The 18,132-nt window shown below is 37.1% G+C and overlaps 1 pseudogene; it reads left to right on the plus strand.

Moving 5' to 3' along the window:
* Window positions 1-14,664: 14,664 nt before the first annotated feature.
* LOC114612284 lies at window positions 14,665-15,668 on the plus strand (annotated as a pseudogene).
* Window positions 15,669-18,132: the final 2,464 nt, after the last annotated feature.

The following is an 18,132-nucleotide window of genomic DNA, read 5'->3' on the forward strand; positions in this document are numbered from 1 at the left end:
GTATGCATATGCCACCATACCAGGCATAGTTAGTTTAAAATGATAGAAACATAATTTAATATATTTATTGTTATTGATAGTATTGAATGTGTGGATCTTCCTGACTATATCATAGGCATTAATTTAGAATAGATACTGTCAATAATTGTACAAAGTATCACAATTCACAATCCCATCAGTATAGAAGTAATACTGGAATCTTAATTTGACAGATCCTTTAAATTTTAGTCAGTGTTAGAAAAATATGGGCACCTCATTGTTCTGTGTAACATCTATAACCCCTTAATTACCCTGAGAACATCAAAAAAGTTTACCTCTGACTCTTGAAATTTCTCTGTGCAATTAGATTATAAAGTTGCTTCCTATAGTACTAATCTAAGCGTATTTTCTAAAATGTTTATTTTATTTTTCACATTTACCTTTTTTAACTATGTAAAAATTATTTTTGTATGCAATGGTATGTAAGTATACAGATTTACCATATTTCCAAAGATGCTTCAAAATTTCTAAGGCCACTTACTGAATAGTCCACTCTCATTCCATTGATACAAGAATACACTGTTTTGATTACAGAAGATTTTGCTACCCATCTCTCAAAATTAAAACCTCAGAAAACATTACAGCAGGGAAAAGCAACAATAAGTCTAAGAAGTTACTGTGCTCATTTTCGAATCCATTTGATTTTACTTTCTTTTAGATTTCATTTCCTGAATTTTCTGAATATTATTACACCTGTTTTTTATTTATATTTCTATATGCTTCTGTTATCTTCTTATATTTCTTACATTATTTTTATGTGCAAAACAGAATTTCAATTTGTAATTAATTCTTTGACACTGTCATACATAATAGGATGGATTCTGGTAACCTCACTCCCATTACCTTCTCTTAGCTTTTGGCTATCCTTGTCAATCTTCCCATCTATTTCATTCCCAGATTTTTAGGTTTTGGATTTGTGACTCAGTGTGTCACTAGGCGGAGACCATGTATTTGAGCTTAGTTCAGTAACCAGGGAAACACAACTAAAGTCAATGGCCTGACTTTTCCTGAGCCTATTAGCAGCATGTAGTTTATCAGTGAGGGGTGAAGAATCATCAGTGATTCCTCCATCCATGCCTGGCCGCTGATGGGCCCATCCCTGTTTAGGCCCCACAGGGCTGGTCTCTGTCTGTCTCTGTCTCTCTCTCTCCTCCATCCCCTCAATAAAGCTTACATTAGGCTAAGCATGCAATGTGATTTTTTTTTTTCAGATTCTCCGGCCCCTGCCTCTCATATTGGATAAGAAATTACAGACATGTTCTACTATGCTCAGCTTTATATGGTTATGGGGATTTGAAATCTGGCTTTATACTTACATAACAAGTACTTTAGCCACTGATCCATACTGAATATTAGGTAAAGACTTCTACTACAGTCCATTGAGTTAAGAGAAGTGATTGTACTGTTCTACTCTTCTATCACTAATACTTTATTTGTTTAGTCCATTACTAACTGAAGGCATTTAAATCCTTAATTACGAAAATGAGGTGTGACTTAGTGTTGAAACTTTAGAGTACTTCCCTAAGATGGTGAGATAAACTACAGAAAGAAAAAAACAGTTGTGTGTTTGTGTGTGTGTTTAGGGGTGTTCCTTAAGATATCTGAAGCAAGAATGAATATACATTTTCTTTATGTGTTCATTTGTGAATGTTTAGCTAATAGTAAACACTGTCATGATAAATTTGGGTACAGCTGTATAAAAGACATATTGGAGTTCAATTTTTAAGTTGTAAAGGACCTGCATATTGATAGTTTATGTTTCCACCAACAATGCCTAGGGCTCACCAACCTTTGTTACTGTTTGTCATCCTAACACCTTCCTAACACCCCTGTGAGGGGGTGAGAGAATCTCAATGTACTTTGATGTGTCCTTTCCTAACAGCTGAGGACACTGGCAATCCCTTGTGTGTTTATTGGCCATTTTAAAATCTTCATTTCTCAAGAACCTGCATAATTCTATTGTCCTTTTGGTGACTGGGTGATTTACTTTCTTGAGTTCTATGCATTTTAAATATAAATTACATTTTGAATGAGTACTTGGCACAGACTGTCTTCTGCTACACTTTATTTCTTCACCACACTGATGGCTCTTGTGCAGAATTTTATTTTTTACCCTCCCCTTCCTATCCTCCAATGTTGTGTCTTCCTCTCCTGCATTCCCTGGTATCCAGTTTGTTTTCACATCTCCTCATAGGAGTAGGGCTTGCCCTGATATCACACCATTAAAGGAAACTGACTTTCCATCTCCCAGTAGCTATCAAATGCCAATAGCTCCTCAGCTAGTGGTGGAATTTTGGAGCTACATTACCCCTCTATGCTAGGATTTTGTCTTCCTTGAGCTTGTTCAGGTCTTACATATGCTGCCACAATTGCTGTGAATTCATATTGCAACTCCTCTGTTGTGTTCAGAAAAGAAAAATACAAACCTGTTTCCTTGATATTATTCACTCTTACAGTCTTTCCACCACCTCTTCTACAAAGATCTCTGAGCACCGAGGGGAGTAGTATGATATGTGTTTCTCATTTAGGGCTGAACACACTACTGTCTCTTATTCTCTGCACAATAACCAGCTAAGGATCTTTATGTTTCTTGCCACAACTGCAAGGAGAAGCTTCAAAAACAAGGGTTTAGATACTCTGACCCATGGGTAAGTCATCAGGAGTCACTCTCATACTATATCCAATTAAATAATAACAGTGTTGTGGTTGCCCTTAGAGTCTATAACCTATGAAGCCAAAGGATTTTGACCATTTTAACAGTATCAGCATATGAATTCCATCTCATGGAGAGGGCTGAAGATTCAGTCAGAAAGTAGTTGGTTACTCTCATAACATTCATACCAATAATCTTGGCTACCCTCCAGAACCTGATACTAAGACCTTATTGCTGAAGACACCACAGGCTTGCTTCACAGAAGCGTGTTCATTGGATAGTCACATTGGCAATTGTTGTTCTTATTTCCTGAGTTTTACTTAGCCACAAAGAATAAAGTTTTGTCATTTCCAGGGAAATGAATGGAACTAGAGATTAGCCTGTTAAATGAAAAAAACAATCTAGTGGAGAAAAAAAGACATGAAAGTAAAAGTGAAATTGCTAGATATTTGAAGAGGGAGGAGGGGAAAATGGAAGAGGCTAGAAAAACAGGGGACGGACTATAAATAAAGTAAGCTGTGCAAACCATAAGGAACAAGCCAATAAGCAGCACTCCTTCATGGCTTCTCCATAAGCTCCTGCCTCCAGGTTCCTGCCCTGCTGGAGTTCCTGTCCTGACTTTCTTTAGTCAATTTTTACAATGTAGAAGTGTAAGTCAAATAAGCCCTTTTCTCCCCACCTCACCATGTTTCATTAGAGCAATAGTAACCCTAAATAAGACACCTGACAGAAAGGCAGCTCCACAAAGGTGAGTGTCACACTTTCTCTCATTTGAGAAATAAATCTAAAGGAAAAAAAAAGACGTGGATGTATAAGTGAAATTGTTAGACTATGAAAAGGGAGGTGGATAACAGAGACGAGAGTAACACAATTCTGATGCCATCTGGATGTGTCTCTCCGGTGAGCGTCTTTTACTTCATCTATCGTTCGCAAGAACAAATGAAACATTCCTTCTCCTGTAAGTTCCATTCCGTTGCTTTTATAAACGGTATTACCTTCTTGTGGCTTCCATCCATTTTTTTGTGATACAGAAAGAAACTTACTCTACAGTTTCTTAAGTTGGTAAATTTTCTGAACGTTCTTTATTTCCTCCACATTTAGCATTTGTAGGGGCTGATTTCCATGTAACCTGGATTGTGGATTCTAACTCAGTGTATTTGCAAAGAATTTTGCTAAAGAATTATAGGAATCCCCACCCCATGACTAATGTTTGCAGTTTGACTGTCATTTCAGAATTAATAACAAACTGTGCCTATGGCTGTTACTTACTCAGTACAGAGATGGGGTTGTTAATTTACTAAAGACGATTATTATTGTCTTGTTCTTTATTTTCCCTTGGGTTCCAGGTAGAGGAAACTCCATTCCTTCTGGATCCTGAGAAATGAGCTTTCCCCCTTCTGTATATTTAATTCTCGGAGTCCTAGAACTTGAAGGGTTTCAGTATGTGTATTAACATCACTCCAAGGCCTGTCATATCCCTTCCTGAATGAGTCTTAAGTACAAGCTTAACTGCAGAATGGAAACTCCAGAAAAACACATGCTAAATGGATGTGCTTTACACTCTGGGGATTGGTTGACTCTTCCTTTCTGTCACTATGGCAGATCTCACCCTTTTAGGAACGTGCAGACATTTCAAACTATTATATTTTTGTTTTCAGCAGGAAAATAACCACATGTGCTAGTTTGCTGTCTTCTTTTTGTATTCCGATGGAATCATCTTATTTGACTTAACTGTGGTATAGACTAATTGGCTTACCACATTGGACTGCACTATAACAATTTGGAAGGACTCCATAAGACAGCAAAACACAACAACTTGAAGAAATTATTCATGAATCACTTTCAAATTATATAAAATTGAAAATGTATGAAAGGTTTTTATCACAATATTAGTCTTGCAATTAGAGTGGTAGAAAAACTGTATTATTTTAATTCATTTGATTTATATTAATTTATTGCATAAGACAAAAATATAGTCACATATTATTTCAATGTCAGATTTTCTATTTGTTTTCAAGTACATAATAAACTACACAGTTTATGATTTACTATAAACTCTCATTTTAAAAAATTAAATGTTTCTATTATTTTGAGATTGTCATACATAAATGCAATATATCATTATCATATCTACACTTTTCATTCCAAATCCTCATGAATCTTCTCATAACTCATATCTTTTTCTTCTATGATTATTATCACTTTACACACACACACACACACACACTCACAAACACGGGGAAACAGAGGAAAAGTGAGACAGATACAGTGAGACAGTGACAGACAGAGGAAGAGAGAAAAACAGAGAAAGAGAGGCAGAGAGGGAAAGAGGTGTGTGTGGGGGAATCCTATTGAACCTGGGTAATGTTGCCAACATGTAATATAGGGCTGGCTACTTGGGTATGATCAACTTGTAAGAAGTCTCACCTCTGAAGAGAATTCCTCCCTCTCCCAGCAGCTACTGATGGCCTATGGGTCTTCAACTGGGGATGGGGCCTTGTGATTCTTTCCTTCCTTGTCCATGCTAGATGTTGACTGGGATGGTCTTCTGCAACTGCACTGCCCAAAATGTAGAGCACAGTATCCCTGTCATGTCTAAAAGACACTATTTTGCAGCAGTCCCCCCAGTTCTCTGGCTTTCCCAGTTTCTGCCCCGTCTTCTGTGATTTTCCCTGATCTTTGGGAGTAAGGGTATTAGTATAGAGGTCCCAGTTAGCCATGGGCACTCCATAGTAATTATGGTTGGCAGTTTGACCACTTTTCTATAAGTCTCAATCTGTTAGAAAAAAAAGCTCCTATGATGAGGATTGAGAGCTGCACTTACCTATGGATACCAGGATAACCATTTACAATGCATTGGGATACTACACCAATGTAACAGAATGAAAGTAGTTAGTTCTCCTTTAAGGTCCATGACTCCTCCAGCCACAGGTCTTGGCTAGCTCTACAGCACAGGAATGAATTCCTGGGTGTTGAATAGGCCAATTGAATACCTACTGAATAACCCCCAAAACATTACTGCTGCTATGGTACCATTGGGTATACCTCTCCAAGCTGGTCATTAATGCGGTCTGTCGGATGTACTGCTGAGCAGAACTGTGGATAATTTTTCTCCTCTAACATCTTGCATAGCATCTTCTGACACTGAGGCAGACATCATGGAGGTAGATTCCAGGTAAGTACCAGCTTGGTTTTTTTCAAATCTTGTGACTGAAGCATGTATTGTCTTTAGCAATAAGGTCTTACCTTCAAATTCTGAAAGGCCATGGCAATAGCCTGCACTGTTTAGTAGGGGGTGTCTTGAACTTCCTAAGAAGCAATTTGAAGGGATGTACCATTACCTAGTACAGGGCATTTTGATTGCTAGTTTAAGGCTTCTGTGGGAGAATTATCCCCTATAGTGGGGTCACTTAATAAAAGAAAGCTTATAAAATAGTTTGTTTCCCTGTGGAATTTTCAAAATGTTACCTAATCCCCAACACACACACACACACACACACACACACACGCACCACATACACACACTCCTTCATTACCCTTCTATCCCTCCCCTAATTTACTTTTTTTCTTAAAAAAAAAGAAATAAAACAACGGTAGGTGATATCACATGTAAGCAGATGGAAATCAAACTTGTTTTTTTTTTTTTTTTTAGCTATTTTAAACGTAATGATATTTCAAACTAGTCACATGTTTTTCTTCAATATGATCCAGAAGGGTGTAAACTCAAAATTCTTAAGGAGGAGAAATACTTTTTGTGGAATAGTAACTGTTTATGTGTCTTAAGACAGACAAAGAGATTTAAGAGTTACTTCTAAATTGGCTCTTAACTATTTTAAACGGCTGTGATTTGGAAGTGACCCCACTGTTAAGTCGTTTTGAAGGCCACTCTCACCGCCTATATCGTTTACATTGCCTTAGTCTGTACTGTATTTTTTAAGAAAAGGAGTGTATTTGTTTCCAAATTCCTGAATCGGACACTGTATACAAAACCATGGCTGTCATATGAAATGATGTAAATATGTACTTGTGGTACATATTTACCACATAGGTGGTAGGTTTCATTGATCTGTACACAAACATCAACCCAGTTATCTTATGGTATTTGTCTGACAAATGATTAAATGGAGTTAACTGTACCCCGTATGCCTGGAGATAGAAACAGAACAAAGCTAACTGTTCTATAAGCCCCATCTCCCTGACCTCATTAACGTTCTCAACCTCAACGTATGCTCAGTTGTGACTTCTTGCAGACATTCCGGTGAACTAAGAAATTTTGTATAAATTTGATCATTCTTAGCATGCCAGCAAGAGCAAGAAGGCTCAAAATTACATGGATTCTCCACAAGTAGCTGTTTGTATTAATAAGACAGCTGGACAAGTGCAGGTCATGTATCAGCACTGTCGCTACCCTTCAGCTTCCAGGGTATTGCACTGGTTAATGTGAACTGCTTACCAGGATCCCACGTTTACTCTCAGAAAGGCCCTTTCATGATGTGTTTCAATAGCCAGGTAAGATTTACAAAAAGGTTGACAACAAGTTAAATGCAGAAAAATTAGCAATTTTATTTATGGAAGTTCATCATTACTAACAAACATTAGTACCGGAAGTTGCAAAATGCGACACTCACTACTTATGTTCTTATATTTTCATATGTTCTTGGAACTCCAATAAGCAATGGGATAATTCCTCCCACATAAATAAAGTATAAATTCATGAGGTAAGCAGAGACTTGATCCATCCAATGCTTCCAATGATTTCTATCCTGATCGCAGGATGATTCTTATCCAATAATTTTCAAAGCCGAATTCACATACCTTAAAGCAACCTCAATGTCTGTTCACACAAACAAGAACAAATACAAACAAAGCTTATGACAAAAGTTAAGAAAACAGAATTATACAAAAATCTCTAGCACAGAAACATACACACATCCCTCCTCTAAAGAATAAACACACATGATTTCTCTTGGGAAGCCTTGAACAGTAACAGCAAAAAAGGAAGAAAATTATTAAAATGGAAAAACTCTGGGACAATTACAGGCAAGTATTTGATGCTACTAAGAACTAGAGTGTGGCCCTCTCCTTCACAGCTTGCGGAGAAAAGCAGGTTAAACTTCAAAAGACTTGAATATAGTATTACTAGATTTTTTCCAAATATAATATATATATTATATATGTATTTATATCCTAAATTTAAAATATTTAAAAATCATATAGATATGCATGTTTACAAAAATATCATTGCCAAGCACGGTGATACAAGCCTGTACTATTAGAACTTGGGAAGCTGAAGTAGAAGATGCTGGGTTCAAGGCCAGCCTGGGCTATAGAGTAAGATACTGTTATAACACAAGAGAAAGAAAGTGAGAGAGGGGACAGAGTGGGGCTGTAGTTGCTTAGCTATTGTTTAAAGCTTTCAGTTCCTTAGATTTTTAAAGGAGAGAAACAAGTGCCAAGCTTCCTTACTGTCCCTTTACAGTGCACTGTTGGTTTTATTTAATGCACGTATTTAATTTAATTTAATTTAATTGTGTGGTCTTGAAGTCATTTCACTGACTTCAAGGGTGATCTTGATCTACGTTCCATTCTAAAAATTGATACATGATATATAAAGATGCAGGGTAAATATTAGATATTAAAAAGTAATTTTAGATGCCACTTTTTTGTATATATAAAGGACTTAAGAGGAACAAGGATTCTTCTTAAAAAGTAGATTAACTGGAAATTGAAAAGGGATCTTAGGTGTGAAATTGGTCAAGCTCAAAAACCTTCTTTGCTGTGTAACAGAGACACCTGCTGGTCACTAAATAGTTCATGCCTTAGAATCCCAAATACATTTGATCTTTTGCTCTTAATGAAACACTCCCACACGAAGTCCTTAATCTCCTAGAAACTGAAACATAAATATGATGAACAAGCTCCATAAAACAGACAATAATTAAATTAATTTCATGTATATTCATTCATATTAAATCTTGAACAGGAAGTGAACCGTGCCAGCTAAGCAACTACACCTATCCCACTTTCCTGGACCTGGTTTGTACGACACAAGTCTAGAGAACACACAAGAGACACGTGAGCATATCACGTGCTGGTCCTTCAAGAAGCAGTGGGCATTTTTGTTCCTGAAGGCGGACAGTAACACGACGGTCAATAAAAGAGGAAACGTTGTACAGCACACATTCCCATGTCACTTGTTTAGGATTGTGATATTTGAAAAGTAACATAAACTGTGATTATATAAAGGCACTGGAGTTTATCTTATATTCCTTTAAGGGGATTAAACAAACTGACTTGTTTTCTCACAATACTAGAAGATTGATCCGATGTGTCCATAGAAACGAAATCAATTCTTGAAAGGTGTCAGATACGAGGATTGATCAGATGTTATGAAGGGTACACAGGGACTCCTCCCCTAGCAGAATGTTGACTCATTAATAATGCATCCCTGTTCCTTAAATAATACAAATTGAAAAAACCACCATGGTTAAATACACTTTTGGATAATGAAATATTCTTTATATTTTAGAACCCTGATATTTAATGTTTTGTGGCACAAGATCTGATTGACACTTTAGAAGCCAAGGTTTACAATTACAATCTAAGACAACACATAGCACTAGTAAGTTAGATAATATACACACTAGATTCATAGAGTAGGCATGTGAAGTTGCTTACTGTAATCAACTAACTCATCAATTAAAAAGTAGTTATTCATAAACACTGTCTTCAATACTGCACTTAGCAGCATTCAGACACAGAATTTATAAGAAAGTCTCTTTTCAAAGGGCCCAGATTTTAATTGGATATGTCACTTATTTCACATAAATAATAATGTGTAATAAAAGTCAGAATTTAATTATCAGCTAAATTAAGTGATGATTAACCAAAGTCATGAAGACGTTTGAACATGTGAGCTGTGTTACTCAGGGCAATGTTCCCAGTGGAAATGAGCACTGAGGGGCTGGGCCTGGTGAGCTAGATTTGTGTAGGAAAACATCTAGAGAACTGTTTCATGGGAGTCCCAGAACCTCATCTTCACTGTGTAACTAAAGAGAAGTTACAGAAAAGGGGCTGTTGTTGTACAAAAAAATGCAGGCAAGGAGTTCATAGTCTTTAAGCAGAGAGCAGATTGAGGGTTTTAGCAAGAAATGTTTGACTGGAAAAGAGTGGGCCAATTGAAAGAATTTTTGAAAGCCTGGCAATAAAATTTAGATTTGATGCATTAAGGTATAAAATGAGTTTTGATAAATTCAAAGAGAGTGACTTAATAAATTCAGTCTTTAAGAGAGATTAGTTTGGCAGCAACATACACCCATAAGTGGTCTAATATGGATTGGTTCCACTTGAGTTACTTTGCTAACAATATTTGGACTCAAAATTCATCTACAAAGAAAGCATTTCATATATCTTTATATATTTTACAGGATGGTTAAATTATTTATTTGGTGTCTATACTAATAATACATGAGGAAGACAATGGAGTAACAAGTTTAACTAGAGTTTTAAAAAAAGTTTCCAAACTTATGCTCTTCTGTCCTGATTTTTCTATCTTATGATAAAATAAAACATAAGAAAAGATTACCTTTTACTCATCTATTGCATTTATTAAAGGTAGGGATATTGTTCTGAACTACATATGTGTATGTGTGTTACTGTTATATTTCTCAAGCATTAAACATATACCCTTCTACTTCATTCTTATAATACACCTGCCAGAGAGTTAGTATGATCTCTATTTCTGTAGCTCAAGACTCTGAACCTCACAAGGAGTGAAAGGTCCCTTACATTGTATATTAGGATATGAAGCCAAGTCTTTCTGGTCAAAAAGCTTGTGGTCTCCTGCATGATCTCCTTCAGATAATGATTCTTGCCCCTCCTTCATTTTCACAATGCCACATGTCAAACTCAAAAGTTACACTGTGCTACATCAATATTATAGCATGCCAAACTGTGGGTGGACTTCTCCAGCACTGATCATGGAAAGCATGCATACTGATAGCCAAGTTTGGCTAAGGAATCAAATGGCATAGTTCCAATTCTCAATTACAGAATGCATTCTGTGCATTCTAGAGACACAATGGGTCCTGGCATTGAATACTAGATAAGAACATCGAAACCATATGATACCCTTTTAGGTTTGCTTCAGTTACTTCTCCACTTTAAAGGTATCACTCACATAACTCTACATTCAGGCTTAATTTTATAGTTCTTCATATAAACCATTGACATCATTTTTCAAGGCTGATTTCATCTTGCATGATTTTCACTATTATTGATGAGAATATTCCTATTTGGATATCAAGCCATCTCTGATGTATAGTTTCTAAATAACTCAGAATGAAGTCAGGGCTTCTAGCTATCCCTCTGTACAATACTATATGATTTCTACAATAATAAGCAATACAGAGAAATGAAGTTGGTTGACTTTAATTGCAGAACATAAAGCCTCTCCCCCTACCTACAGACCCTAACCCATAATAAGAACTGACATTTCACAGACCATCAGTTAATTTCACTACTCTACATCTGACTGACTTTTAAGGCTGTACCACAAGACAACTAGAGAATTTAAACTTGTAAAAAAAAAATACATGTCAGATTGAATAAAGGCTCTTATTGAGAAAATAATAGCATGCGTAAAGCCTGGCCACATTGGATGCTAAGCTCTTGGGAGGTTGACGAAAGTCTCCAAGGAACTAAAAAGTGAATCTTCTGAAACACAAAGAAGGATACCAAAAGGAATTCACAGAAGCAGAGATGTCCCAAAGCCACTGTCAATCTCAACACATCAGGTCTCAGATCAATGAAGATGACCAGGAGCAATGATGATGGTAAGACTCCCAGACTGGGTGGGGACCTCAGGAAGCAATATGTGGCCTCACGTTTGTTGTCCTAATCAAGTTGGATCATCTCACACATTCGTTTTCAATAAAAAACAAAACAATAAAATCAGACAACAAACTTCTGAGGAAAAATAAAACAAATATATTTATTTGTCCAGAGAAACAGAACAATTTAGTACTAAGCTGTAATAAGAATATCGGATCATTTGTGCAGTAAAACAGAATAGAGTGAGAAACATCCCTAACAGTCAGGAAAATTCAAATACATATCATAGAGACACACCATTCTGTTTTCAACAGACAAAAAAAGATACTGGCGAATATGATGATATTGAGGCTTCTCTCTGATGACTCTAGGATGTGTCAAGTTGACAGTTAAAGCTGCCGATGTCAATTTGACACAAAAACATATCACTTTAAACCATACACTTTCATTCTTTTTCAAGCCTCATGTTAATATAACAGTAGAAAATAAAGAACTTTAAAAGTGTCACAGTCTTTAAAAAGTTCCAAGGAGTGTTCACTGTCTTTTTAAAGGTCCAAAGTTTCTTAACCTTGGATTCCTATAAAATAAAACATAAGTTAAATACTTCCTATACCATAGAAGAACCAAGGCATAGAAAAAAGTCAGATCCACGCAAACTAAAACCTAACAGTGTAAATCCCTGCCTGATAAGCCCAATATTCAACATCTGGTATCCATTCACTGGGAAGTCTTCTGGCCATCTGCAGCACACACAACTTGTCTAATGGGCTTAGGCCCATTCCACTCTATACCTCGAAATAGCCCACAATCCTGGCATCTGCAATATCCTGTAGTCAGCACAGCAGCTGAAGTGGCATCTTTACTACTGGCCTCTCCACAGGCAATATGATTCTGCCATATGGTGCCATGCCTCAGTACTCTCTATCATCATGTCATGCTTTCAAAACCAGCATCACCGATGTGCCATCACATAGTCTTTACCAAGTTCTGTTGTCAGCCTGAAATGCAACCTACCAACTCCCTAAATAAAATAAAACATAACCCAACCAAACAAAAACAAACCAACCAATTGTATACTGATTTTGGGAAAAATACTACTTTGCTAATGATGTACAATAAGTTTCACTTCAGTCACTTCAGTGATGCTAGTTTTTTAGTAACTGTAGCTTATTCTTTAGTCCAAGCTGATTGGCACAGTCAAACTCTTAGCTGAAATGTCATACAAATGACCCCTGTCCCAGTTCTGATAAAAAACCTTTCCTTGCTCCTGAAACCTTACAAGCCAAGTTCAATGGGTCCCATTTCTCTTGGCATTCTTATCTTCCAAGTTCCTAAGGAATGTCTAGTAAGCTTGCAGCACTCAATGATTTCCCCATCACAAAGTTCCAAAACCTCTCACATCCTTTTAATAAGAGTTCAAAAGTACTGTGGTAGTTTGAAGGAAAAATGACATATACACACCCTGTCCAGACACACACAGAGTTCATGAATTTCAAAGTTTGATCCCTGGTTGGAAGCACTGCTTAGAGGCCACAGGAAGTGGAGCATGGATGGCAGAAGTACATTATTGGGGTGGATATTGAGACATCCTTGTCTTGCCCTACTTTCAGTTTCCAGTCTCTGCTTCTTTACAATTGAAGACTTGCTGCTTCGGCTTCCTGCTCTGAAAGTTTGCCTGTGGCTTGTTGCTGTGCCTCTCCACCATTCTGTACTCTCCAAGTGCAGCATTAAGCCCAAACCAACTTTTCCTCTATAAGTTGCCTTGTCATGGCGTTTTATCACAGCAATAGAAAACTAACTAACACAACAAAGCTATGCAGGCAGATCCACAGCCATAATACCCCATTCTTGGGACCAAGTTTTGTTCTAGCCAAATTCCAATGATGAATACAACCATGAGCAAAAGCAACTTAGAGGACACAGGAAGGATGTGACTTGTACTCAAGATCATACTCCATTATGGAGGGAAGTCAGGGCAGAAACTTGGGCAGAACATAGAAGCGAAGAACCATGGAGGAACGGTTCTTGTTGGCTCCCTCACAGGCCCACACTCAGCCAGTTTTCTTAAATAGCTCAGGAAAACTTACCCATGGAATGGTGCCAACATAAGCAGAGTGGGCCAGGCTCTCCTGAATTAAGTAACCAATAAGACGACCTCCACAAACTTGCCCAGGTTAATATTATAACACAGGCAATTCCTCAATGGGCGTTCTTCCTTTAAATGGATCTATGCTGTGTCAGGTTGGTAGTTAAAACTATGGAGATATATATCTCCCTATATGTATAAAGTATATGTAAGATTAATATAAAACAAAATGATAGTAAAAGTGCTGGCTCTCCCAGCCTGGGACATAGAACCAGGATGTTCACAGTGAGTTTTCAGCTAGTTCAATAGTAAGCACAATGGTTTTCAGGCCAGCTTGGACTACAGAGTCAAGGCACTGTCTCTACAAAAATAACAGCAGCAACAACAACAAAAGATATAGAACAAAATAACTAAAACAAATGTAAGCACTGAGCCAAGAGAAAACAAAACTGAGTTTATGGATAAAAAGCCAGTAATTCAGCAAGAAGGCAGTGAGCAGAGCAGAAGGCATACCCATCTTCTGAAGCATCTCTGCAAGAAAATTATCCTCTGAAACTGCAAAGGGCAGAAACATGAGCAGACGCAGAAGGAAGCCGCATGGTGATCAGCATAATTTAGGAGAGGAGCGTGCCCTTATACTCTTGAGTTTACAACAGAACAGCTTGTCTGTCATATGTGCTAAAGCTACAACTGAGGAAGACTCTGTCTTTGACAACAATGAGTCTCCCAGCCAGCAATGCAATGGAATAGTGCCCCTCCTCACTCTGCTCCATCAGAGTACACAGCAAGAAAATAAAAAATGTGCGTATGCTTTCACAGTTGCTTTTCTGTCATTATTTTCTCATGGGAGAGCAGAATCTAATTCTTAGTACTTACTTAGAGGTGACAGTTATTTTGATCAATTATATAGCAGACTAGATGGATAGATAAATATATAGATATAGGTATAGGTATTGGTATTGGTATAGATATAGATATATATATGAGATAGATAGATGATAGATAGATAGATAGATAGATAGATAGATAGATAGATAGATAGATAGATGGCCATATTGTGTGCCTGGTTACCAGGGCTGCCTTCTGCTCTGCACTTGGCAAAGTGGAGATTATTGCCATCAACAACCCCTTCATTGACTTCAACTACATGGTCTACATGTTCTAGTATGACTCCACCTATGGCAAATTCAATGGCACAGTCAAGGCTGAGAATGGGAAGTCTGTCATCAATGGGAAGCCCATCACCATCCTCCAGGGGCAAAATCCTGCTAACATCAAATTTGGTGATTCTGGTACTGAGTATGTCGTGGAGTCTACTGGCATCTTCACCACCATAGAGAAGGCTGGAGCCCACTTGAAAGGTGGGGCCAAAAGGGTCACCATTTCTACTCCGTCTGCCAATGCCCCCATGTTTGTGATGGGTGTGAACCATGAGAAATATGACTACTCACTCAAGATTGTCAGCAATGCATCCTGCACCACCAACTGCTTAGCCCCCATGGCCAAGGTCACCCATGACAACTTTGGCATTTTAGAAGGGCTCATGATCAAGGGCCATGCCATCACTGTCACTCAGAAGACTATGGATGGCTCCTCTGAAAATATGTGGTGTGATGGCCATGGGGCTGCCCAGAACATCATCCCTTCATCTGCTGGTGCCACCAAGGCTGTGGGCAAGGTCATCCCAAAGATGAATTGGAAGCTCACTGGCATGGCCTTTTGACCCACAATGTATTCGCTGTGGATCTGACATGCCACCTGGAGTAACCTGCCAAATATTATGACATCAAGAAGGTGGTGAAGCAGGCATCTGAGAACCCACTAAAGCATATCCTCGGCTACACTTAGGACCAGGTTATCTCCTGTGGCTTCAACAGCAACTCCTCCACCTTTGATGCTGGGGCTACCATTGCTCTCAATTGCTCTCAATGACAACTTTGTAAAGCTCATTTCCTGGTATTACAATGAATACTGCTACTGCAACAGGTAGTGGCCCTTATGGCCTACATGGCCTCCAAGGAAGAAACCCTGTACCTTCTACCCCAGCATGGTCACTGAGAACAAGAGAGAGACCTTCGGTTGCTAAGGAGTCCATGTCCCAACTCGGCCACCAACACTGTTATGTTCCATCCAGAATTTCCATCCAGACCCCCAAAATAACCGGAGAGGCCTAGGGAGCCCACCCTACTCTCTTGAATACCATCAATAAAGTTCGCTGTACCCCTCAAAAAGACTTATTCCCAGTACCCTAAGTGTTAGAGAACCTTAATGAATGTAACAAATTATGTAACATCTATTGAAGAAAACTACTTAGAAATTCTCATTAAAACAGAAACATACCGTTTCCCTAGATGAACATTCCACTACTGTCATACTGTGCATTCCCCTCTTATCAAGCCATAGACATAAATGGTTTTGTCTAAATTTTAAAGGAATTACAATAATTTTAGAAGGAAAGGAAATAACGTGATTTGCAAATTGTGTAAAAAAATCGATGAAAGCAGAAAAATATTAAAAGAAAAACTAAGTAGTTTTGTCCATCCAGATATAAGTGTCTATGATAAAGTCCCGAGGATACAGCAGTATGTTACTGACCCACAATAATCAGACGAAACAACTATCAAGAAAAGATCTATATGCCTTAGTGTGTGTTTTTGCCTGTTAGGTTCCTTACTATACTGGGAACTGAACCTAGAGGATCCTACATGTGAGGGAGGCATCTTACCAGGGTGTTACATTCCTCTTTCATTGTTATTCTGTGACTGGATCCTACTAAATTGTGTTGGATGACTTTGAACTCACTCTGTGTAGCCAACTTGGTCTCAAATTCCTAATCTTACCACTTTGATTTGTGAGTAGATAAAATTACAAGCCTGTACCATCAGGACAGGGCGGAATTATACATACATTATATATATATACATATATATATATGTATATGTGTGTGTGTGTGTGTGTGTGTGTGTGTGTGTGTGTCATATACAGCATTAAAACAGAGACAAGTAACATTATACAGCTGGACATACTGTATTTATGTATTTAGGAACACACACACATACACACACACACACACACGTATGTATTTAACAACAATTAATGAAAAACGTCCATGAATTTGAAAGATAATAAGGAGGTGGCTGTGGGAGAGTTTGGAAGGAACCAAGGGAAAGGGCAAATGATGTAATTATATTATAATCTCAAAAGATAATTAAAAAACCAATCAGTGAGAGTTTGGTTGTGGATGTTCACACCTGTAATAGTTGCTCTACTAGGCTGATCATAGGAGTGACTAGGTGAGTAGCATTGTTTTAAAAACAAAACAAAAAATAGACAAAACAAAAGACCAAACAAAAAAGCAAAAAGAAAACAAGCAAAAATTATTAAAGAAATCAAAACCAAAATAAGCTATTAGACTAATAAGAAAGGAAGATTAATCAATAAATACTAATAAACTAGTTAAACATTGAAGAAGAAAAATAAGCATTGAATTATAATATTCTATTAAATCTGTTATTTGAATATGATAAATAATAAACATGCAAAAAATTATTATAAACTACAGGAAAATATGTATTATATATGCTCTAAGCACATTTCTGCTGATAAAATATGTAGGTATGCTATATCTATCTGTGCTAGAGAAAAATCAAGAGAATACAAGACAAAAGGAAGCTGGTTAGTTTCAGAGTTTTCTTTATTGTGCAGCCTAAACTTTCTACAATAGGCAATATAAAAAAAATGTTTTCAGATGTCCTAAAATTTAGAAAAAAATCCACATCAATAAAAGAATAAATTAGGACATCAGTCTATTTCATTAGGTCTTTGAGCTCATCATCTTCAAGAATAAAACAACACATTGCTAAGTCTTGAAATCCTTCAAGTAGACAGCACTGAAGTAAGCTTATACTGTCTGAAACGTTGCTGAAGGTAAGTTTTAGGAAAAGGACAGCTAATTATATATATATATATATACATATATATATATATATATATATATATATATGTATATATGTATATATAAATTGTATGTTATTACTGTAGATTACTTTCATTGAAATGAGCCCACTAACAATTACATTTCTCTTTTCTATTACCATAAAAAAAAAACTCAAAAAGAATAAAACATTTTCTTTAACAAATGTAGTAGGGCCACATGGTTGTAGCTGTAAATACATTTTGATTCTGAGTATTATTCCTGGAGCTTGGGGCCAGGAGGAAAAATAGTCTGATATACAACAAAAGTACCTACAACTCTATGATTTAAAATAAGAGTAGCATCATTGCAGAACTATGATCCAGGAAAGCATATACCAAATTTCTGACCTACATAATTGTACAATAGTAAAATTAGTTTTAAGACACTTTGTTAAGGCAATAGCAAACAATGAAAATAACCTGTGTATGGCATGCTATATTCTTTTCGGAGAGTAAGGCTTTTCTACTCTGAGATGATGGTGTTTATGGTTGCACATTAAATGAAAACTGCAAAAGGAAAGGGTATATACTAACTACCTACTCATTG

The sequence above is a fragment of the Grammomys surdaster genome, unplaced genomic scaffold (genome assembly GCF_004785775.1).
Source record: "Grammomys surdaster isolate TR1022 unplaced genomic scaffold, NIH_TR_1.0 126153, whole genome shotgun sequence".
In the NCBI taxonomy this organism is placed as follows: Eukaryota; Metazoa; Chordata; class Mammalia; order Rodentia; family Muridae; genus Grammomys; species Grammomys surdaster.